Below are 23,872 nucleotides of genomic sequence, written 5' to 3'. Positions count from 1 at the left end.
AAGGTCGAATGAATCTTTAACCTAATACTGAGGATTTTTAGGGAAATGCAGTTGAGAAGAGAAAAGAGAGAAAACGTGCCTAACGATTTCAAATTATTTACGAGTTTGCTTATTCCAATTTGTAGTTTGCGCCGGAATGATCAGCATTTGGCGATACACGAGGTTTCAAGTCGGAGTACTTTCATGCCCCCCGATTTGGTTAATGTTCAATGCGCTACCTTCAGGATATATGACATGGATGGGCTCAAGTTGCGCTGGTGATCCTATCCCACTTTTCATGCTACTCAACATCTGAGGTGAAGTGTCAACCCCCGAAGTCTCGCAGAGGTGCGATGATTACCAACCGATGGCATGTACTTTTCACCTCAGGACATTCAACTTCTCACCTATTCCGTACGAAACACGAGCTAAACTCATGTTTTGTTATTGTCACGTCAAGATACACGACAAACGCGCTTTAATAACTCCATGTCATCATGCAACCAGTATCATCTCATATTGGCATCATATTGTGATCTGATGCTGCCTCGTGCATGGGAACACGCAGAAATTTGTGATATATCTGTTTTAACATTTCTTTGATCGTGATGATGGTAACTACGAGCATCTTCTAACGTACTGCATGCATGTATCTTATATCTGTACGGGCACACATCCGTTCATACAACATAATAAGCTAAATGCCCCCAAGTCGTGACGCGAAGAAAGCTCCTGAAACGTTAATTTAACTGATTGATAATTTTCTATATTTGACTGGAGGAAATATAATTTTTCTTTAGTGTGATTTGGGAAAATTGGAACTTGTAGATAAATGCATGTTGGAAGTAGAAGTAGAAAGTTTACGCTGCATTTTGATTTATTAGAACTGTGACTGAATGATGGACAGTGCGAAGTTTTCGTAATGGGGGCCCCACCTGTTGTGATCTGCCTCGAGTAGTTAGAGTGACAAGAATAAATGTACTACGGCCATCGCATTGTAGTCGTAAAAGTGCCGAACATCTTTTCCATTTCTTATACGTATACTGTAAATACTTTTTCACGAAATTTCGTTAGATTTTAAGGCTAAGATCTCCAAAAGACCATCTCCGGTTTCCGCACCCCCGCGCCCGCCATTTAGATATAATTTCAGGAGATAGATTCACCTTTAAGTTCCCTTCTTTCCGCTTCTTCTAACGGATTGCTTTGAATCTTTTCAGTTACGGAGGCAATTACGAGATAGCTTTCCTTTGAATTGAACTTCTGGCCTACTATATTCTTCGGGATCATGTGCGCCATCAGCTTCTTTTAGACTTTATGCATTATTTGCGCATCTTGGGTAATGAAGCATCACATCCTCTTGATTATCTGGTATACTATCGCATTCAGAACAATTCGGGAAGCTATTCAGTCCTAGGCTGTGCAGATACTGCCTGTAACAACAACGGGGTATTGTGTTTCACCGGCTCGCCCAGTCTGAGTTCCCGAAATCATTCGACTCCACCTGAACAACATCTCTGTGTTCTGCATACATCTTCATACAACTTGTTTGGGTCGATTCACTAAGCATATTGACCGTGATCACTGTCCCTCACCAGGAAAATTACCCCCGGAGGGTTCCCAGCCGCGACAAGCCTTCTATGTACTGGTGGACGGCAGAAATTTCCGACCTACGGGGGGAGTGTCATAAACTCTGCCGTTTGGCACATCGTTTTGCACCCCAACCAGGGGGCATTCCCCATGAAGGCACAGTATAGATCAGCATAAAGAAGACTTCGCAGCGCTATGAATAAAAGTAAAACTCGCGGCTGGGAGAACCTTGTCAACGAGGTGAATGAGGACCCGTGGGCAGAACGCCAACGGCCAGAATTCAACGCTTGCTTGAAGAAGGACATTTTTCCTTGTCACTGGAAAGTGGCCAGACTCGAATTGATCAACAAGGGTAAAGGAGATCCGGAGCTCCCGTCTGCATACCGACCGCTGTGTATGCTTGACAAGGCTGAGAAAGAGCTCGAGAAGCTCATCCCCAAGGAAGTTCGGGTTCAGACCAGGGAGATCCACCGAGGATGCTACTATAGAGGTCGTAGATGCGGTTCACCGAGCCGAGGTACACAGCCGCTGATCTCGACGGATACTGCTGCTAACGCTCCTAACGCTTGATGTCAGAAATGCCCTCAATTCCGTAAGATGGACTGCTAGGCATATTAAAAAGCTCATTCGACGTTTCAAAATATAGGTGATGACGGCTTTACGGTTTCTTACTGTTTCACGTATTAAGCTATCTCTTGCGGATATTGAGGGATTATCTGAAGGACCTCTCCTTGCTCTATGAAACGCTAGAGGGCCAAAGGAGGATGGAAACCACGGCGGGAGTAGGGCAGGGATCCATCCTAGGACCGGACCTCTGGAAGGCTTCCTATGATAGCCTGCTGAGATTCGATATGCCCGAAGAGTCGCGCTTGGTTGGTTATACAGACGACATCGTTGCCGAACGCACTGTTGAACAGGCGCAAAGCAGACTTGGCATATTGATGCGACGGGTAAGCGGATGAATGATTGCTCACGGTTTGAGCCTTGCGTTAAAAAAAACCGAAGTAGTCATCTTGACCAGAAGAAGAATCCCGACCCTGGGTCCCTTATCGATCGGTGAGTTGACTATAGAATCAAAATCTTTGGTTAAATACCTTGGTTTGATGCTCGACTCGAAGATGAGCTTCTTCGAGCAGACTAAAGCAACAGCGGACAGGGCTGCAGCTGGCGTTGCGATTGCGGGAGTGATCCCCGTTGCCCTCCTTACCCAGGGCAAGAACTTAAGAGAGGTAGTTGCCCGTAAAGAACGTGAACGCACCTTTACCGAGTGGCAACTCTCTTGATAAAATTAGCCAAGGGACGGATCGACTGCGCAGCTCATCGGCAATATAGACCTGTGGTTGAACCTAATGTACAGTGATATTGATTACTTCCTTACCCAACTTCTAAGGATGCATGGAGGTTTTCAGTCTTACCTGCACAAGATTGGAAAGGCGCGATCTCCTGACTGTGTGTTCTGTCAGGCGGTTCCAGGCTTGTTCTGTGATGACAGGGAGGTGTTTATTTGGTAACCCAGCAGCGTACTATTGTGGGAGCCCAACACTCTTTGCACAAACGCATTCACCTACCCTACCCCCAAAAACCGAGGTCGGGGAAATTCTTGTTAGTGCTGCGTTGGCCCCCAGTACCATGTGGTAAGCATCTTTTAGATACACATCAAAACTTAGTTTCGGGACAAACAATACGGTTAACTGTTTGAAAGCCGGGTTTGCTTTCGTTTTCTTATCAGGCAGGATGAATCCAGCTGTCTCCAGCTAGGACTTTATTACTTTCACTGTCACCGTTCTGTAGAGCAGCACATTTTCTGGATACTTCATATCCACAAGCAAGTTATTTACAAAATCAGCAATCGTTGTCTTTTTTGGGGGGCGGGAAACATGGTTATCTTGGTACATACCTAGGACTCACCAGCAACCTTTGTCTTATTTTTACTGTGATGACGTTATTCCTGCGGCCCTCACCTGTCTCCGTAACAGGAGATTTTCTTTTAAAGAATCCTTACTTCCGCCAACAAATACTAAATTCCCGGTCTTTTTTGACGGAGTTCAATGAGCTTTTCCAGCTAATGCAAACACGATAGGCACCCGCCACAATTTACCACGCTTCTTCCCAGGTGATTTTTGTAGCCATAGTGGGGTGCATGTGATGAAACTGAACTAGTAGCCTAATATAGATAAATACCTCCATGACCCTCCCCATTATATTCAAAAGGTATCATTTTGCTTAGAAGCTGATCAGGCCATTTAATTCTGGGTTTCCAGATAGCTTATTGAGTGTTGGAAATAATACCAGCATCTGCCTTCTTCAGTGAACTGGATTAGTCCTTTTTTCGGCATGACAGGAAAGTATTAGCCAATAAGTGGGGCCAAGCCTTCGCAACCAGTTACAATAATTAGATATGACATCCAGTCTGTGAGTGGTGTTAGCGTTTGATCGGGTAGCGAATATAGTATGCCAAGTGCGCTGGGCCACTGGCATCTACCTCCCAGTTTTCATTACCAGTTTCAAGTGTTTATGTCAGTATCCTCGCATGCCTATTTGGAGCATTTACTTTGCTTCTACGACTGCTTCGTCATTGCTTGTATGTTTCCTCATGGTCGTTGCTACTGGGTTTCTGGCTGACCTTCTGATAAAGTCTCCTTGTCCGAAAGCACGCGGTTCGCGACATTGGGATCAACCTTCTATCATCAGTTATTTTGAAAACATGCTGATGCCAAGCCCAGATAAAGGAGGATGATTAAATAAAATAAAATGCTGAGACCAGGGAAAGGAAGGGCATCCACCTCAGTCGACATGGCAAGATGAGCCCCGGCTCTGTGTAGAGATGAGCACCTTCGCTTGATAGATAGACCAAATTAGGTCGATCTATACACGTCTGCATGCTAAATATTGGTACCCTCACTGATAACACGTAGGGATTTGTAAGAACTCTTCGGAAAAGGTGCATCGCTGCTGAATGGGACAACGGCTAATTGATGAATTACTTACTAACGAGCAATGACTTTCTGTGTATCATCTGACCTTCTGCGACCCACTGGGTAACCTAGATACCCTTTTTTAGGCTCATACCAGTTCAGCTCTCATTTGAGTTTAACATAATTCCACCAATGAGTATAGTGGCGCAAACATAATAAACTTTTCCCTAAATTTTTTCACAATGAGGCTTCTATGTGTGTGCTTCTCCCTGCACAAGGCAAATTGGGCCCAAAAGTTCTCAATTAGAAAATACATCATTAGTGCATTTATTAGAATGAAAACCATATGGTCTGCCAGATACCTTGCAAGTCATTTGTCTAATTACGGAGCAAAAGTTCCAGGATCTTTTTAAATATTGGGACAAAAGGATTTTAGGTCTGTTGGAAAAATATTACGATATTGGTCATCTCCTAAAATCAGGAAAGGATATAAACCTTCCCTGCCCCCCCCCCCTGCCCCTAAATCCCCAAATGCAAGGCTCGGATGATCGGAAGCACGCATGCCGCTATGGTAGCATTGCCTTGACCATATGATTTTCAGTTTCTTAGCTATATTTACTTTCAAATAATTTTCGATCTGTTCAGGGATCCAAACCCTTGGCGAGGCTTGTCAGTTTGTCCATTACTAGCGCTCTTCAAATGCCCTGGTGCTCACATCAGGAATGTTTCATTCAGGCGACCAAGATTTAACAGCAACTGGTAGCAGCTCCACACCAACTGACTTGATATGTGACTTGATATGACTATGATATGAGCTGATAATGCTACCCGACTACCCGACGACTCGAATATGGTCATTATTTTGCCGAGAGATTTGACTAGTTCCACAATCGGGTTTTCTGAGAACACCCCTGAGCACGACCAGACTTCCGCGACTGCCCCGTTGGTATTCAAAAAGACTCGTGCCTTTTTTTACTATTGTTCTCTTTCGTAGGTCAAAATAGAAGAACCTATATCGATAGAACGCATTAAATGGCTATTTAACACCCCCGTGTGATACTTTGCATGCCAGTGTCCAATCTTTCGGGTGACTGCTTTATGTAACTGTCGGTCCCAAGCAAAGGTTTTGGATGCTACCTGCAGAGTCCACTTCAAACAAATGGTTTGTTGTTTTTTCTCTCGTTCTGTAAACGTAAATAACCCAGCTGTTGGCTACGTTCTTTGACAACGATCGCTTCAACTTTGAGGTTGCCTTAAAGGAGTTAGTCTCTCTGCAGAAACGTCACCGCGATGATTGTCTAGCCGACCTTATACTCTTCCTGAGACTCTGTCGTTCTTTTTTGTTTTGCCGAATCCGAGCTCCGCCAATGTGTTTTACCCTGTTTATGGCGTATTGAGTGGACAATTCTCTTCGAAAGCTCTTGCTATTCGTGATCATCTGAATTGTTTTTTCAATTCCACTAATGGATTTGATACGTCTCCCGGGGAACTTGACTCGTGATCTCAGTTCTGTTTTATACAGTGGATTCCGAAATGGGGTCATTGGAGTTGCCCTATGTCCACGACGAAATCAATGCACCTGTTACCAGAGATTTGATACTCACCAACCGTTGCTCCTGACCACATTGAAAAATCGTGGATCTGCTAAATACTCTAGTAGTCTCGATCCTCTCACGTTGATCTTGGAACTTCCTTAGCAGACATGGTGGTCTTTAACTTCATATCCTGCTATTTTTCGCATATTGGATAGCTTTGACGGATGCCCCACTGGGAGCTTCTTCCAGGGCACAGGGAAAATCGGCAGAGCGCCAAAGTATTACGCTATCTCCATGTGGATTATTTGTTTGACTGCTGTGGTATCAATAAATTAAGATTGCCTGAAGATCTTTTCAAACCACGGTGCAGGGGCAGGGTCTAGAATTTCCAATGGTATACAACTGGTTAGCTACCCATAGTGCTTGCATGAGTTATATAATAATGCATCGAAGAAAAGTCACCCCAAAGGCCAAGTACGGATTCGGTTTATCAAACCGTCAAAAGGTACCAGCTTTAGAAGGCTTTGATAAAATTCGCGAAGTTTCAAAGCTTTAAGAGTGTTTTGTTCGTTTTTCTAAGCCAGAATTGTAAATTTGAGCAAAGCAAAGAACAACTTCGAATGCTGAGCGTACTTTATGGCAACCGAAAAAAAAATACTTAGGGAATTATCCTCAATACTATGAAATAAGGAAAAACACTTTTCATAGAAAATAACGTGTCAGCTGCCATAGAAAGGTTTAGGAAATGTGGGAACAATAGCTTCCATCGATCAGGCCCCATATGAAGAAATTTGACCATCCCTTGATACTAGTTTATCTAAATAGTTAGTTACCTGCCTACAATGCTTCTTCCTAAAGGGATAATGAAAATGCTGCCTTGTAGTACTATTGACCTTCGCATTTGGTAGCATAAACCATTACTACTTCACTTTTTGGACAGAGTGAGAGACAGAAGGCTTGGTATTAAAAGGTGTCTCCCGTATCACTATTGAGGAGGCAGACCCTGGGTGAACCAGACTGTGCCTCCTCATAGCCATCGATGTTTGAATACCCCGAGATTGATGCCAGGAACATTTTGCTCAGTTTCCCGAGTTTAAGCAAATCTAGTGGCACCTCCATACCGCCGATTTCACGTGGCGCTTATAATTTATTGATTGTCGGAAGTAATTTGGACGGTGTCTAACTCCTCCCTTCTACGAAATTCTTCTTCCGCTTCTATAATATAATAGTGCATATTATCGCTTGCAATATGATCGTCCTTTTTCTTCATGAACATGGGCCAGCTCCTTGATCGGGTCCCTCAAAAACACCCATAAGCCCGACTTGCTAACTGGACAGTAAGTGGCTCATATCCTCGACCAACTTACCTTAAAGAGTGAAATTCAGTTAGGTGCTGAAGTAATTTTGAGACTTTCATATGCCGTCCCCTAACATCCCAGAGAAACTAGAACAGTTTTCTAATAGAAGATTATTAGAAGTTCAGAAACGAGGTCCGAAGTTGGTAGAAGTTTATACAAGAGAAAAGTTCAGGCTTTTTTTAGGACTGAGGAGTCCTAAGCTCGCACCCTCTTGATCTCGGACCGGACCAAATGGAGAGCAACTTACACATTTTGTTTGGTCCAGTGATCCCCACTGATTCCGAGTTTTGAGCTCAACACCCAACGTTAAAAAATCAAAGGCGCACATGGCTTAAATTTTCGTCAGCAAAAGCAAAGGAGTTCAAAAGTCGTTGTCATCATGGTTCAATAATGGCGGCAAATTGTCAAGGGCTTTAGCTAGGAAGGTGCTAAAGATTCAGTGCAAGATTTGACACCTAGGGTAATACGTCATTTCCTTGTTCCTCAACTCTGTGGAGAAAGGAACACAATAATATCAAAAAATAACCCCTGAAAATATATCTATTGTAGCCTATTTGGCAGCACGAGATAATATTTCTCGAAGACCATTGTATAAAGATACTTTTTTGAATCTTTTTTGACGAGATAGATATCACTCTAAAATTTGCTTGTGTAATCTACACAAAAGACCGGACGTTACCCTTTTTAACACAAACGGCTTCTTTTTCACGGTAGCCATAACCATCAAGTTTAATAAGGGAAACCAATCAAATGAAATTTTCGGATGTGAGGATGCTTAAAACGATTGGATGGAACCGAGCAACGTATTTTCTGCTACACATCTTACCTTCGGTACACCCCAACTCCAAGAAATCTTTGATACAAATCGAAAGCAGAGCTTCAAACTATTCAAACTCAATCTCTAAATTACGTTAGTTTTCGATTCGGTTGAAGGAGCAATTACAGTAAAAATTCCGTCTGCCGAGCGATTCAGATTTCTGCACGCGAATCTATACTCAATAATTCCAGATCTGCCGATCTTGCTTAATGGTGGCATCACAAGGCAGTATTTGTGAATTTCATGCACGAAGGGTCCCTTTCTACGTCCCACCTGAAACCGAAAAATCAAAATAGCCCGAAATGATAGCAATCATGAGATGAACATCTTCATCTTCACGTGGAGTTTCATCATAATCAGATTGTATTCTTCGCACGCAATTGCAAATTATCCAGTAAATATTTCCATGCGAACCGCAAGATAATTTTCAATAGCTCCATTAACCTAAAATCTTGGCTATCAAGTTTTACTGCCACTACCCATCCAACCACGCAATTTTCCGAGTCTTTGACCTGCCCGAAGACCTGTGATTGTCTATTACGCTCATTTCCTAAATCCAACGCGAATTGACAATTTGGCACGGTACCAATAGTGCCGCAAAGGTGTGAAGATAAATATAAAAGTTGTAATTAATTGCGTACCTGTATGGCGGTGCAGTTATTTAGAGGAATTTCTTGGTTGAAACCGATTAAGATTTACGAGCTTGTGAATTTATGCGTTACTCCTTCGCGTGTGGATGCAGATAGAATCAATAATGGACAATGACGGATGCTTTCATGTGGGAAAAAATGAAAGTGATTTTAAGGAAGTGGGTTTGGTTGAGGGAGGGAATGTTTTGGTAGAGATCATATCTCATGGGTATGAGTTCGTAACTTCAATTTCCTTCAAATTATCTTCGAGGGTAGAAGTCCAATGCCGTTTTTATTTTATCTTATTATAAAAGAAAATCAAGCAATCATTAGCTACAAATTCCACCATTAGTCTCCTTCGAATTACAAACGCCTGTAAACCCATTTTTTGGTAGCTGGGATTAAGGAAACTTTGGCTAAATTGGGTGTCCCTGGCTACTTCATTTGGGTAAATGAGAGCTACCCCCGGGGAAGCTTCTCTGATACAAGAAGGACCACTGCCCGAAAATTTACCTTGTGATTGCGGGTGTTCCTCAAGGTTCCATATTGGGGCCTCTGGTCTGCAGTGTCATCGTACATGACTGTGTACTTCGTCTTCGCGTACCAGAGAAAGCGACGTTGATTGGTATCGAAGACGGTTTTGCAGCTGTTTTTAGTTACGAAACACTCTGAGGACGTGGTGATATACGGTTACAAATGGTGGAACAGAATATGACGGACGAAAAGAAGCCGTGGTCCTTATTACCAATCGCCGAAAAGCCAATACTACATCCGCGTTAGTGATTACGGGGGATAATGATTAAAGTCAGGCTGAGTTCCAGGGGCACTTGGACTATGCGCTAGAGGTAGGTTGCTAGGTTGATGCCTTATAATGGAGTCGCCGGCTATTTGTCTGCGTAAAGTTCAAACTGCTATATGCGGCTCCCGTCTAGCGATAGCATTGGATAATGCTGTGAACTGAAAAATGGTAAATCCAGCATACCAGCCAATCGCGCAGATGGCGTGCAGTGTATATAGGATACCATCGTGTCGTGTTCTAGCGAAAGAAGTCCATTATCGTCATTGTCTGGGGCGAAGGGCGAATCCAACTGCTGACTTCCGAAGAGCCACTAGGGAGGAACTGTATAGAAGATGGCCGCAACAGTGGGATAATTCCGAAAAGAATCGCTGGACCTATACACTGGTTCCCTGTATTGAAACATAAGTTGAGTGCCTTCGCTGTTTCTTAACAGAAAATTGAGTTACCTCCTGACTCAGTTCTTTAAGAGCCTTGCAGCTTTCTCGAATCCGCCGCTAAAGTTCTGGAACACATTATTCATTAAGAAGAAAAGAAGGTTGAACAATGCCCCCAGTGTATGTATACATGGGACCTCACAACCTCGTTAGGAAAATGCTGATGTTAGAGGTGAATTTGATTGCAGTAACCATGATCAAAAAGAAACTCCAAGAACTGGAACAAGTCCAAAAACCGTGTCAGATACGTGACCTCCACGTGATCATGGCCCCTCCCACGAAATAATACTTCATGGCGGGATATGGGTGGGGTGAGTGGGGATGGTCTTAATGAGTACGAAGTACATACATTGCCGCAATGTGGCGTAATAGCATCTTTTTAAGCTTTTCTTTAGGGATTGGGAAGTGCCCATCCACTTAATGCCGAAGCGGACCAAAGGAAGAGCAACTTACTCCCACATTTTTCCTGGCCCAAGGACTCATCTTTTCTGGCATAACACCAGATTGTGGAAGATTAGAAGGGGAACGATGACGGCTCACGGTTTTGTGCCAGGGCACAGACAACTCATCAGACGCTCCCTCACTTCTGCCCTTGGAGCAGCGTGACCGAAGCAGTTCACAGGTAGTGTCTAATGAGTTGCTTCTGCTCTGGTACGAATCCAAAGACCGTCTTCGATCCCCTCAATACTGAATTGGAAATGTAGAATATTCAAAATTATACAACAGATGAGCGAGTGGTTAATTTGTTTTATTTGTAGGTGGACCTTTTGGCAGTATCCACGGAATAGACTATATCTTCTTCCCCAGTCCCCCAGCCTGAAGGAATTTTTAATGTTGTGTTTTTTACAAAAACTTGAAAAAAAAAGCCAGCAAAGCTTTGATGCCAGCATGCTTTGAGGCCCTAAAATTAAAAAATTAAAAATTAATTTAAATTCTCTAACGGTATCCGGTCTCGACTTGCTTTAATAAGGAACCTCAAGCATCCCCGTTTTGCGCTGAAGTCCAATTCGATATCCCTAAAAGCTATCTGACGTCCTGTCCTACGGCATCGGTCACTCTCAGGCAGGGTCAACAAGGTCTTCTTTTTTCCCCCTTAATCAATTGAGCCTGCCTCAACCTATTGAGCGAAATTTTATTCACAACCAGACAGTTGTGTTATCGCTCATAGATTTCGTCGTTATTTAGGCTATGGAAATGTCCATCCTCTTGTACGGGGCCAAAAATTCTTCGTAGGATTTTCCACTCGAACCCGGCCAAGAGTTTGCAATTTTTCTTATTAGAACATGGATAGCGAGCACCTGTGGTTAATATGTAATCCATGCAACTCAACAAGTCATATGCAAAGCTGCTCACAGAGACTGCTGGCTTGAACCGAGATATTTTGCCGTCATTTTTGAACCTTGAAAGTGAATTAGGTATCAAGCAGCTGCGTGGGGTAAAGAAGAAGGTTGCATCAAATCAAGCAACCGTTGAGCTCCTTTTCAAAGCAACTCAACCCAGCTCAACGTAACTGCAGCGGCTACGATCATCAGCTACTCGCCGCGCACCTCTCTATAAAATACTTCCGTTTCTCCCTTGAGGGCAGGCCGTTCACCGTATTCATGGACCACAAGCCTCTTACTTTCACGCTTAGGCAAAAACCCGACAAAGGACCCTTCGCCAACTTCGACACTTGCGTTATATCAGCCAGTTTACTTCTAATATTTAACACGTGTCTCGAAACGATAATGTTGTTGCAGACGCTTTGCCTCGAATCGGAGATGACAATCCCCGCCGCGGGCGTAAAACGACGACACAGAGCTTCAAAGCCTGAAGGCAAACTCCAAATATAAGTTCAAGGAGTTTCCTATCTTCGGCTGAAACTGCTATTTACTCTGCGAGACCTCAGATAAGGGACCCAGGCTATTCGTTCCGGCCGATTTTCGCAATGAAGTATTCCACGCAATGCACGATCTTCCGCATCCAGGCATCAAGACGATGAACCGGTTAGTCATTAAAAAGTTCTTCTAGCCGTCCATGAACAAGGTTGTACAGTTTTAGGCCAGACAGTGCACTGCGTACCAAAAGTGCAAAATCAACAAGCACGTAAGAAAGGAAGTAGGCGTATTGCCACCCACCTCGACACCATTGGTCTTTTGCGAGACTGGCAAGGATGCAAGTATTTCCTCATAATCATCGACAGGTTTACACGGTGGCTTGAAGCAATACCTCTGATTGACATTAGAGCACAATCAGGTGCCGAAGCTCTCTGCCGAGAGTGGATCCCGCGTTTTAGTGTAAAAGCCGTAATCATCACGGACCAGAGAATGCAATTAGAGTCTAATCTTTTCTGGGAGTTAGGAAGGCTCTCTGGCTTTAAACGGGATAGTCCAATGGTATGCTAGAATGTTGGCACCGGACGTTAAAGACTGCCTTACATCCTCCTCGGCCTCCGCGTAGCCTACCGAGAGATGTTCTGCCAGCCTCGCGGAAATTGTGTACGGAGAAAATCTGTGCCTCATCGCTGATCCTGTCCTGGACATCAAAGCAGGGTTAAGCAACTTTGGCATGGCATACGACAACGGAGGTCAACACCACCGAGTCCGTGGTCGCGTCAGATTCGCACAGTGACTCCATTGGCGGGATCAAGTAGTCGGTTTACTCCGCATAATTCGCGCAATTTCAGATGGGGGCGGGGTGATGTGGGGGCATGTCGGAGAAGCGAATCCCGAACGCTATATAGAATTCGCCTCCGCCGACGCACTGAACTACCGCCGACATGGCGGACTGCCTAGCATGAGGCCGGCGTGCTCACTTCCTTCCTTCTTATCCAGATCGCCGGCCCGAGTAGTCGTATTCCCAAAATAAGAAAATCCCGTACAATAATTTAACGCCTTTTTCGGTTTGGCTGTGTGATTGTGAACATCCGTACAGTTTTTTCCTATTTTTGCAACGTCTCCAGGTTTATTAATTGCCATTAGAACAAATTTCCGCTAAAGGTGCATCATTCTTGGACCAATGCTATTAGTCGAAGATGCACTGCCTTTTGAAATGGCTTCAGTTATCACTGCAACTTGGATGGAGTAGCGTTTCACAACTGGCGTTACCAGAATGTCGTTCGCTCTGTCGCCCTCTATGTTTCTGAGTGTTGGCCGACTATAAAAGACAATCAATGGTGCGTCTCGGTAATGGGGAGAAAGTTGTTGCGTTGGACTAGTGGCGTAATACGTCATGATCAAACTTCAGTTGAAGACATTCGTGATCGGTATGAGATTATATTGATTGGAGAAAAATTGTGAGAGAGATGAACTCGATGGGAAACAAACATGCCAGCCGGGTCAACGATGATGGCCTGATACAGTGGATGGTGATTTGAGAGCCTGTCGACTCCATCCAGAACAGATCTGCGATGGAGCGACGTGCAACAACGTCTTTTCTATTTAAGACAAAAGTAAATGGACAACACATTTACAACAACAAATTTATATACTCTACTGTTGTGGTAACATGAATGTGCTTCAACGATGGAAGTGTTTGCTGTTTTGTCAAAGAAGCAATCCTTTTCTAATTTGGTCTAGACTGTAACCAGATTCTTTGAAAATATCAGTTTTACTGGTAAGAAGTGAATGTGTTCAATAAAAAACGAAAGACTTAAGCGAGAAACTCTATTAGCGCAAGCAAAAATTTAAGCAAGTATCTTGAAATTTCACATAGGCAAACGGCACAAACGATGCTGCAACGTTAATAAGATTAGTTTTTAATGCATATTAGAAGCGATTTATTGGCTTCATGTATATATGGGTTTTACGAAAATATTAAATCCTGTTTGCTAATTATGTATGATGCCCCGGAAGGTGTCATTGAACTTACTGAGCATTTATAAGCTCACTTTCAAGCAATAGCTATAATATTTGGGTACTTCAACCGCTCTTTTGAAAGTTGGCATCTTATTGCATTTGGGTTTAATTTCGTCACTAAAAGAAAAATTCCTGTTTTACAAAAATACCTTGTCCTCCTTGCAAACGTCAGTATGAGGTTATCAAGGTTTTGTCTTATTTTAAAAATGTCGTCCTCTTCGCAGCCCTAATTTTCCCTCAGAATAATATTATCTTGTTTCAACACTTGAAACCAAATTGGAATTTACTTTAAGCACCATTAGATACTTGAGCCAAAAAGGCAACAATAGCATTATTAACAATCCACACATGACAGCTAGCTTGAAATAAATCGTCATTTTCTGTTACTAAACTGTGAACACATTTCCACTCCATATCTTCAAGGCATATCTCCGACATGTTTTACCTATGAGAAACCTTTCATAACTTCTGTGCAGTGAAATCACTTTACAAAAGCTTCAAATTGTATCTAAAACATTGCAATCAAACGACCGCATTACAGACCAATGTGGGCGAACTAAACTAAGTATTTATTCACATTATCCACATAGTGAGTGCCACACTCCTCAAAATTCATAGAGTATGCACCATTGATAAGATAAACCTCTTTTGGCCAACCACAAAGGCGGCTTACACACTATTTCAGATGTTTTCAAAATAAGTAAATATCTGCTAAACCGCAATTGAAATACTATGCACAGATTTATCCAAGCAAAGTGGATATGCAAACAATTATTTTGTGCACCTGTGCGCGCTGCACTGGTCGTTGCGATTCGAGGTCGGCTACAATTATATTTGATATTAGCCCTATTTCAAAATAATCGTCGTAGACACTCAGGCTTGGTAGATAATAGGTTAAACTGCATCCGCTAGGGCTGTTAAATCCACTTGACATTTCAATAAATTCAATACTGACCATAAATCAAAACCTACTGACCGCAGACATAGATATGCATAGTTCCGCAAGTAGCTGACCGTATTCGAGCTGCGCTTTTGTGATCTTAAGGTATGTCTTAGACCTGGCGGAGGGAGAAATCGATAAAGAGGTTGAATTAGAAGAGAATTCCTTGACAAGATTAGAGAATAATTCACAATGCACCCACAACTGCAAGACCTACATCACCAGATAGATTAGTTCAGTTTAGTTTTTTGGAGTATCAGCCATGCCAGCTAACGAACTATTCCAGTCATTTGTAAGTAGTCTCAATTCGCACATGCATATATGTACCTATCCAGGTTATCATCTAAGTGATCGGAGGCAACGTATAGTATCAAACCCCATAATATCGCTACAATTTGCAATCAGATACAATAATTTTTATTCGTCCAAATTGTTCGGATCAACCTGCACAAGGCCGAATCCACACATTTTTTGGCCCTGCACTTGCAGCCACTTGGGCGGTTGAAATACAGACCCTGCGCAGATTGTTGCTCTACAGGCACGGACTCCACGGACTCCCCACGATACAACCAAGTTAGCGATCAATAAACGCCGCTAAAAATAATTTACCTTTCAACTGAAATTTCCCAGTCATGCTCGTATAAGTATCTAAGTATCTTGAGATAAGGTGCGGACACGTGAAGTCAAATATTGAACGAACGGAATAATTACGCAAAAAAGGTCGATAATGGTAATTAAACAATTAATTGAACAATTAAAATCCATTTACAATCAAGCCCCGAGACAGTCAATATTGGTCTAGACTGAGGTGGAGAAATTTTTAAAATCGAATCTTATCAATTGAACAACACAACGAAGATAAATAATTGATTGGAGCGACGGTAAATTTCACAATTAGTTACAGACAAGATTTTGGTTTACATGCAAAGTTGTAACAATTCGATTTGGTATTCATTTTTCTGAACGTTTTCATTAAAGAACGAAAGTCAAGAAACATGTATACAATGCCCCTGGGATGTGTTATTTGATGAGGAGGAGAATAAAATGGGAGGTTCCGTACATGAGACGAAATCGTCTGCAAATTTTGTTAATTACAATATTTTGAAAGTCTAGGGAAATTACAAGAACCAATTTTCCATATCTACCGAGCATAATAGTTTCTCCTGAGTGATTCTTGTAACTTTTCACGTGGTCTAAAATGTTTGTCATTTTGGGCCCTTTCTGTCATCGCAAGGTTTCCATGCGGCATTGTAAAGCATTCCGCGAACCTAGTAGTCAGGAAATGCTTAGTAATTGGGGATTTCGACCCAATTTATAGTGAGCCTTTGACTGTGTTCCAGGTCGTTTTCACAGAATATGCTGAGATTTTCCCAGACGCTAGGTCAAAGACCCCAAAACTGAAGTTTACTTCAGCAACTATCAACATCATTACTGCCGCAGGAGGACTTTAGCATTCTGGGTATTTCGACTCAACAAAAGAGAGACGATTCTCCGTGTCAGCCAAGTACTTCTTGAAATTGGAAACTATCATCTCTCCAATGATATGCCAATCGAAGAAATCCTCGAGGTGCTGATGCAGAAACTGACGGTACGCTCCAATCGCGTCCTTAGGTATCAAGAGAGTTTTAAGCGAAGAAGAGACAACACTTTGTTCTTCCAGAACCTCTTTGGTTTGGTTTTACAAAAAATCTCAGAAACTCAGGTCGGGAAAGTAACCTCGAAGTGTTTGGCGCCAACCCAGACGTTGCAATTTGGAATAAACGTGGCTTCCACACTCTATGCGTTCAGGTGAGGCCCTCCCCGAAGTGGCCATGCCAGACGTAATTGAAGTCGACATATAAGCAGCCCTTGAACAGGCAAATAATTGCAAGGCGCCTGGAGTTGATAAGTTTCAAAACTTCTGGTTAAAGCGGTTGAAGAGCACTCACAGGACGAGTTATGTATCCAATAACGTCCAGGAATGTCGAATATGACACTCACCTAGATAATGTGAGAAAATTCCTAGACCAATTCAACGTATCTGGAAGACGGACGCCACCACAAACACAAATTAATTCCACTTCTTGTGATCCACAAAACCCTCCTTTTGGGCTGAGCAAACAACTTTTTGAAAAAGAAAAACATGACTTGCGGTTTTGTCTCTTTAGTGGCAAGCGTGGAGTTAATTGAACCACTAGGATTTGAGTGAAAGTTCAATGCCATTCTTTGGTATACGTGAAAGTTCCTTGATTTAGATTCCTGTTTGGTCATTTAAGGATCAGCTGAAAGGACTTAGGGTCTCAATAGGGTTTATTGTCCCCCTCCCCTAAAATCGAACATTCAATGGCCTCCTTACTGTTCTGTTTGCAAGATTTTGTGAATTTGAGAACGTCTTCTAGATGCAGATAGTGCAAAGATTCTTCAGATACCTATCGTTCGTTTGTGGTCTGAGAAAGCTGCGCGGCCTCTTCCCATTTGGTATTGTAAGGGACAGTGTCCCATTAAGAGCTATACCAGGGCTTTCATCATATTTTTAAGAAACAATCAAAATGCCGCTCGAGAAGTGCCGATTTTTTTTTACAAAGATTTTCGTTTATCGTTCAAATTTACGCATTCGACTGTGCGAGCCTTTGCGACTTCACTCTTCAGAGCAGATTTGGCACAGATGGGGATTTTTTTCAGGAAGGCTTTCAGCCTGGTAAAGAGTTAATCCTTTGTTCCGAACTGCAGTAAAAGTGGTAAAAACGATAATAAGACCTGTGCTATGCTCCGGATTTGAAACATAGACTCTAACACAAAGTTCAGAAAGACTAATTTATGCCTTCGAGGAGAGGGTCCTGAGGAGAACAATAGGAGTTAAACGAAAGGACGACCAATGGAGATTCAAATACAGCAACGAGTTGTACCAAATATTTGACAACCCTGAAGTCTCATAATTAATTAAATTTCGGAAGTTACAATGGGCTGACTACGTGCAATATATACCTAAAAGGGCGTTCGAAAACAGAGCAGAAGGACAAAGGCCGGTAGGAAAACCTCCAAGGACCGGGGAGATATTGTTGATGAAGACAGGGCATAACTCCTCGGATTTCGAAATTGGAGGAGGCAACCGATGGATCGACGTGGTTAGAGGAGAGACGTCCTGGAACCTAAGGTTTCAAATCGACTATGGAGCTTCGACGACGGCGGAGTAAAAATGGTTATGAATTTATTTATGTTTCATGTCAAATCGCTTTGGTTTCGAAGCTTGGTTGCAGGCGTTTTTAAGTCTGATCTCAAAAACTTGGAGGTAGTTTTGTCCTAGAATTATTGGGGGCATTCAGCAGTATAAAAAGTTTAAGTAATTTACTTTGATAATTTTTGATTTGATACAATTCGAAATCCTGTTGATTTTAAAGTGACAAGGTAACTAGTGATTGCAGCAAGCAGCGAAACGAATATTTGAAAAAGAGACGACTTGCAGTTTTATTCAGGACAATAGTCTTGGCTCTATCTTGAAAGTAGCCTGACGTAAAAGGTTACCAGGCGTTACTTGCTCATTTGTATAATTCCAGAGACATGAATGCCAATTATTTTGAACGATAAACCGCGTAATAAGTTCAGTTTAGTCGAGCGAAAGAGAGGTTAAGTCCTGTTTGCAGATGAAGCAGTTCTGAGCCCGCCATCCTGTTACTGTGAAAGAAACGAAAGGTGTTTCTTTTTTCAAAAATTAGCACCAGCTCAAAGCAAAGGGACCCGTGGAGCATAAACAGTGGGAGTAAGTTCCTCTCCAATTTTACTGATCCGGCATGGTGACCCAGAAATGTTGAATTAAAGGAATATTGAACCTTCTCCTTGATGAAAACCTTCTTTCAAGTACAGCAATAGCAGAAAATCAGAATTGAATAACACTGTGCGAAGTGGAGGCAAAATTTACATAAATATGCGCACGGTTGACAGCAGCTAACAGAACAAAAATTGCAGAAAAACTTTTCCCCTAGAAGCGGTGCAGAAAATGACGTTGCATTTTTGCATGCTCCCCGGAGATTTGAGTTTTTAGCCAGCAAAATTGGGGACTCTGGCGTATTCGGAAGTAGAATTTTCGAAGAATTTTTGGCCTACCACAGGACGATGGATATGTGATCATCCAAAACTCTGCAAAAGACGGAAACCTTTATGCGATATCGGGACCGTTTAATGGTGGGTAAGACTTGCCTCAATAGGCTGCGGTGAAGTCCTGATGGGGGAGATTATTCAGCCAGGAAAAATCTGGTGGAGCAAAATTTTCTTCTTCTTCTTCCTTTTCTTCAGCCTTTGCCCCGTTACAAGCGGTTACGGTTTTGCCATTTGGTTTTATGAAAAGTCAGATCTGGATGCACTCGCGAGGCTTTCAAATCTCCATTTAACGTATCGTAGCCGCCGACAAAGCTATCGGTCAAAATGTGTCACGCCACTGGACCAACGCAACATCATCTCCATTACCGCAAGACGCCGTTCATTGTCTTCTATAGTCAGTCAACACTCAGAACCATAGAGAGCGACAGGATGGACGACATTGTGGTAAGTTTTAGAGTTGAGATGTTCGTTGATACATTCTGAACAGGCATAATCGTGAATGCCAAACAACTGATTCATATCATCATATCAAATTGGTATATTCTGGAGTAAAAGTGCGATGTTTGAAGTTCTTTTTTAGGTAGATCTTGACCAAAAACAGGATGTTGTAAAGTTAATAATGGCGGTAAAGGGGGGGGGGGGGGGGGGTAGAATTGTAATGGTCAAATTTCAATAAGGAGTTGAACGTGGTAGTCATTAGTGTTCTCAAGTTTCTTGTACTGGTGAAACCAAGGAAAGTTTATCGACTTCTCAACAGAAACTCAAAACTGGAATAGCCTGTTCCGTCGAGGTTTATATTACGAAAATTACTACAACAATGTGCTGGCATGAAGATCTGAGCAGTTTGAAGGGATCATCCCGTGTGAAGGTCGTTTTGAGAATTTTGGTGAAGAACTGGATGCATTTTCGAGAAAAAATCATTTAAAAATTAGAATGTGATTGCTAACCAGAACATCTTCACTGATCTTTAATCTGCTATATCCAGTCAATAAACCTTCGGTTTCTTAAAACGCACATGTAAAGCCTTGGCTTCAATTTTCGCTCTTTTAGCGAAGTCATTCGACCGTCGTTCGGACCAGTAAATTCTTACTTCATTACGGCGATCAACATGAACTTGACATACGATACTTTACCTGTTTAACACTGCAATTTACGAACGACTTCGAATATCTAGATACCTCGGATCCGACACGCGGGATGACCCTATTAACGTGAGTGGTCTTCTTCGGGTACGGATTGATCTGGAGACCACAAGCGGAGGTCCGGCGTGACTAGCACGACGACACTAGTTTATAGTGAATGCAAGTAGGATCTCCAAACCAGTAGGTGAAAGGCCTATCTAACACCCCTGCCGCAATTAAGGGGTACGGCGTCCGAGTTGTACAGCCCAATTCCTCGCTTGAGTCCGGGATATGGGCACAATCATCATGGAACTCTAACAAGGGAACACATTCTCCTGGACTTCTCCTGGAGCATATGTTCTCAAAGGGCAATTCTGGTTTACATGGTATCGGATAACTTCTAGTGAGGCTTCGTGGCAAGAGTCACTTCAGATCAGCTCCTTGTAGACTTGGGTCCAGTCGTCCCCCTCGAGTACGTAGAAATGGCATCCCCAACAGCTTGATTGGACTGGTATAAATTTTGGTGGAAATATAATAAAGAAATTTTGAGATTCCATGTACGAAGTGAATGGCATGATTTTGAATTGGGTTGAAGAGAGGCTTCCAATACATGTTGAGGGGGTACAACTTTTTCCTCTATGGGGGTATACCAGGGGTATACCAAATTGAAGGGCTCAAGTAATATTTTTTTTAATACGCCTTAGATTTGCGGTGGTTGCAGTGTTTTCGTTTGAAGTGTTCCTGACACCGCCATCGAATTATTGACGGCCCCTAATAATCCTTTGCAGTCATATTAGAAGACAGAGCCAATTTCCTTAAATCCAGATACTCATATCATTGGTGGACCTCGGTGCAAAACCGGGGTGTCTGGAGTTCCTTACGAAGGGCAGGCTAGACCGGATACTGATTGTTGTGATGGTGATGATGACGATATCAACTTAAGTTTAGGGATCTGAAAGTAAATTCTGGTGAAAGACCTTTCTTGTGGAACTGAGGTCTGGTAATATGATTTAGGGGACAAGAAAGAAAAAGATGTTTCTTTTTTGGTTACGATTTTCCTTATTTGAATAAAGGATGCACTTCGGAAATCAGTCCCTTAGTGTTAGTTTCTTCCACTACTAATATCGCGATGGTTGAGGGAGTAGAGGGCAAGTTTTTCCATCACTCTGTTTAGGTTATGATTCCCAATCGTCATGGATCTTTATGTTCGGCTTGGGTGTGTCTTGCCAGTGTTGCATTAGATATTTTGATAATGACACTGAAGGGCAGTTTCATTGACAATGGAGTGGAGAAAAACAGTAACAACAAAGGGACAATGTGGACGCCAAATACTTCAGAAAAGAACTGAACAGGAGATAACAAAATTTTTGGGAAAAACTGACCATATCTGTTGGGATCTCTGTAAATGAATTTTCATCTCGTTGGATCAGTACATTAGACGTTGGATAGTTAAGAGATAAATTCCTCTAAAATAAACTGGGTTTTAAAGGGTCGATTTGACATTGACCTACAAATAGTTTTAGTTAGTGTAGGCTGCTCCCGTTCATCGAGCTTGCGGATGGTCTTTCGGAGCGGCAATATGGGTTTCCGCGAGCCCGTTCTACGGTCGATGCAGTAGCAAAGGTCGTAGAATTGGCTCGAAATGCAATGGCCATGGGCAAATGCTGTGCACTGGTGACGCTGGACGTCAAAAATGCTTGTAACTCAGCCAACTGGGGCTGGATTAAGGGCGCTTTGGCCAAACTGGGCGTTCCTAGCTATTTAGCTCGGTTCATCGAGAGTTACTTTTCGGACAGACTTCTCTGGTACGAGACGGACGACGGGCCGAAGGAGTACATTGTGACAGCAGGTGTGCCTCAAGGTTCTGTATTGGGACCGCTGCTGTGGAACATAATGTACGACGGAGTGCTTGGCCTTCGCGTGCCGGAGGAGACAACGCTGATTGGTTTTGCGGACGACCTGGCGGTAGTTGCAATTGCAAAGCATCCCGAGGACGTGGAGATTTATGCAAATGAAGCCATTCACACCATCAAGTCATAGTTACGAATAGCCAAGCTGGACCTAGCGGAAGAAAAGACGGAGGCGGTCCTCATTACCAACCGTAGGAAGAACAACACGGTTACCATCCAGGTTGGTAATCGTGAGATCGTCTCAAAATCGGTTGTCAAATACCTGGGGGTGATGATCGATGCCCAGCTGAGTTTCAAGGGACACTTGGATTATGCGCGAGAGAAGGCAGCAAATGCCAGCTCATCCCTTGCAAGGATGATGCCTAACGGGGGAGGGCCGAAGTATAATCGCAGGTTACCCATCGCGGGAGTGGCCTTAGGGGCGGACATCGAGCCCTCGAACCTGGCGGAAGAGATGCTGAAGTCGGATGAAAACTGGATGGCGGTAAATGAGGCAGTAGCCGTGGTGCAGACAAAACTCCTCGAGTTGGATCGAGCTCGGAAGGCGGCGCGACGGAGACGTGATATGGACGAGCTGATATAGCGAACCAGAGCCTCCCCCGCGAAGTAATACTTCATGGTGGTCCCGCGGGGAGGGACGGAAGAGTGGGGGTGGTTTTAGTGGGTGCGAATCCCACACACTGCTGCAACCTGGCGCAGCAGCGTCTTTCTAAGATTTCCACCTTCATTCATAAAAAAAAAGTTAGTGTTGGTTATATGGGAAGCGACTTTGGCGGTATCGGCGTATATAGCTACATCCTAACTGCTACCCTGCTGGTCATTATATTTTTCCTATTTAAACATCTAGTACTTGGCCTGTATCTGAGTTACTCTTACCTAACTGGTCATTTGGGGTTTCGCCTTGGGCATGAATTTGGCCAATGAGAAAAGTGTGAAATAAATTTGATATCTCTCTTTTCAGATACTTGTTCCATGGAACCGGCAATCTTAATACAATTGGTAGGGACAAATAAGTGTGAACAAAGTATATAATCCCTTGAAGCAAGCTGGGCTCTGGGAGTTAAAATTTTACGAAGATGATCATGTTTGAATTGATAAAATTTATTAAGGTTAGTGTCCATTTCATAATGATCCCTCTACCATATATCAACTATCGAAATAACATAATCAATTTTTGATTTTTTAAGTATCAATTTAGAAAGATACTCGCGTGTTTATGTAAAGACTTACAGATATTTTTGGAAATTACAAAACAAGGAAATATTTTGCAAGTCCATTGCACGAAGATAATGGCTCATGGGAGTCCATAATTGAATTTTTTGCCTTTGTTAGTTGCATCCAACTTCCTACGATTTGATATCAACATTTCCACTTTGTAATCTAGACCCTGGCAATATCATGAGGTAAAATTTCATTGGGATGAAATCAGACATCTCTAATTCGCATAATTTCTTCCTTATATTTTCCTGTATAATCAATTCTACAATAATCCGCGAAAATTTCTCCAATTACACCATCAGAAAAATCGCTTCTAACCCAATACAATCGATCGAAAATCGAAGGAAAGCCTTAAATTTAATTTGCAATTATTGCGATTACGGTCAGTTCAGAATCAATGGCGGTACATCGGTTTAAAACGATTTGAAAGAACTTAATTGGTTAGCAATAATCATTGAAGTCGTCATTAGTATCGAGATTGGACACGAAAGCAACCGTAATGCAGAAGGCTCAGGGAAAAATCACTCAAATTGTAGTTGGAACACTGCAACCGTCAGGCTTGCACTCGAAATCTAGCCAAGCTTAAGATTTCCTATTGAAGAGCATAGGATCTGGCCTGAAATTGGTTTACGCTATCTTGTGCAAACCATATAGCATTCAATCAATCCAAAAGTGAGTCCTCTCACTTTTCTTTTCCCAGCCTCTTAATTTGGCTTGCGT

General features: G+C 42.7%; 1 protein-coding gene across 7 annotated transcripts in view; it reads right to left on the bottom strand.

Moving 5' to 3' along the window:
• Nucleotides 1-23,872, bottom strand: part of LOC119647592 (rho GTPase-activating protein gacF) — a 590,569-nt gene that overhangs the window by 207,105 nt on the left and 359,592 nt on the right. Inside the window, exon 1 of one of the 7 annotated variants that reach the window (XM_038048608.1) lies at nt 14,845-14,862. The exons of the other annotated variants lie outside the window; for them this stretch is intronic. The gene's annotated coding sequence lies outside the window, so the exon portion shown is untranslated. Of the gene's footprint in view, nt 1-14,844; nt 14,863-23,872 lie in introns of those variants that run through there. 7 annotated transcript variants of the gene reach the window in all.

The sequence above is a fragment of the Hermetia illucens genome, chromosome 2 (genome assembly GCF_905115235.1).
Source record: "Hermetia illucens chromosome 2, iHerIll2.2.curated.20191125, whole genome shotgun sequence".
NCBI classification, from domain to species: Eukaryota; Metazoa; Arthropoda; class Insecta; order Diptera; family Stratiomyidae; genus Hermetia; species Hermetia illucens.
The sequence above is the reverse complement of the archived record's forward strand: the minus strand, read 5'-3'. Positions and strand labels throughout refer to the sequence as shown.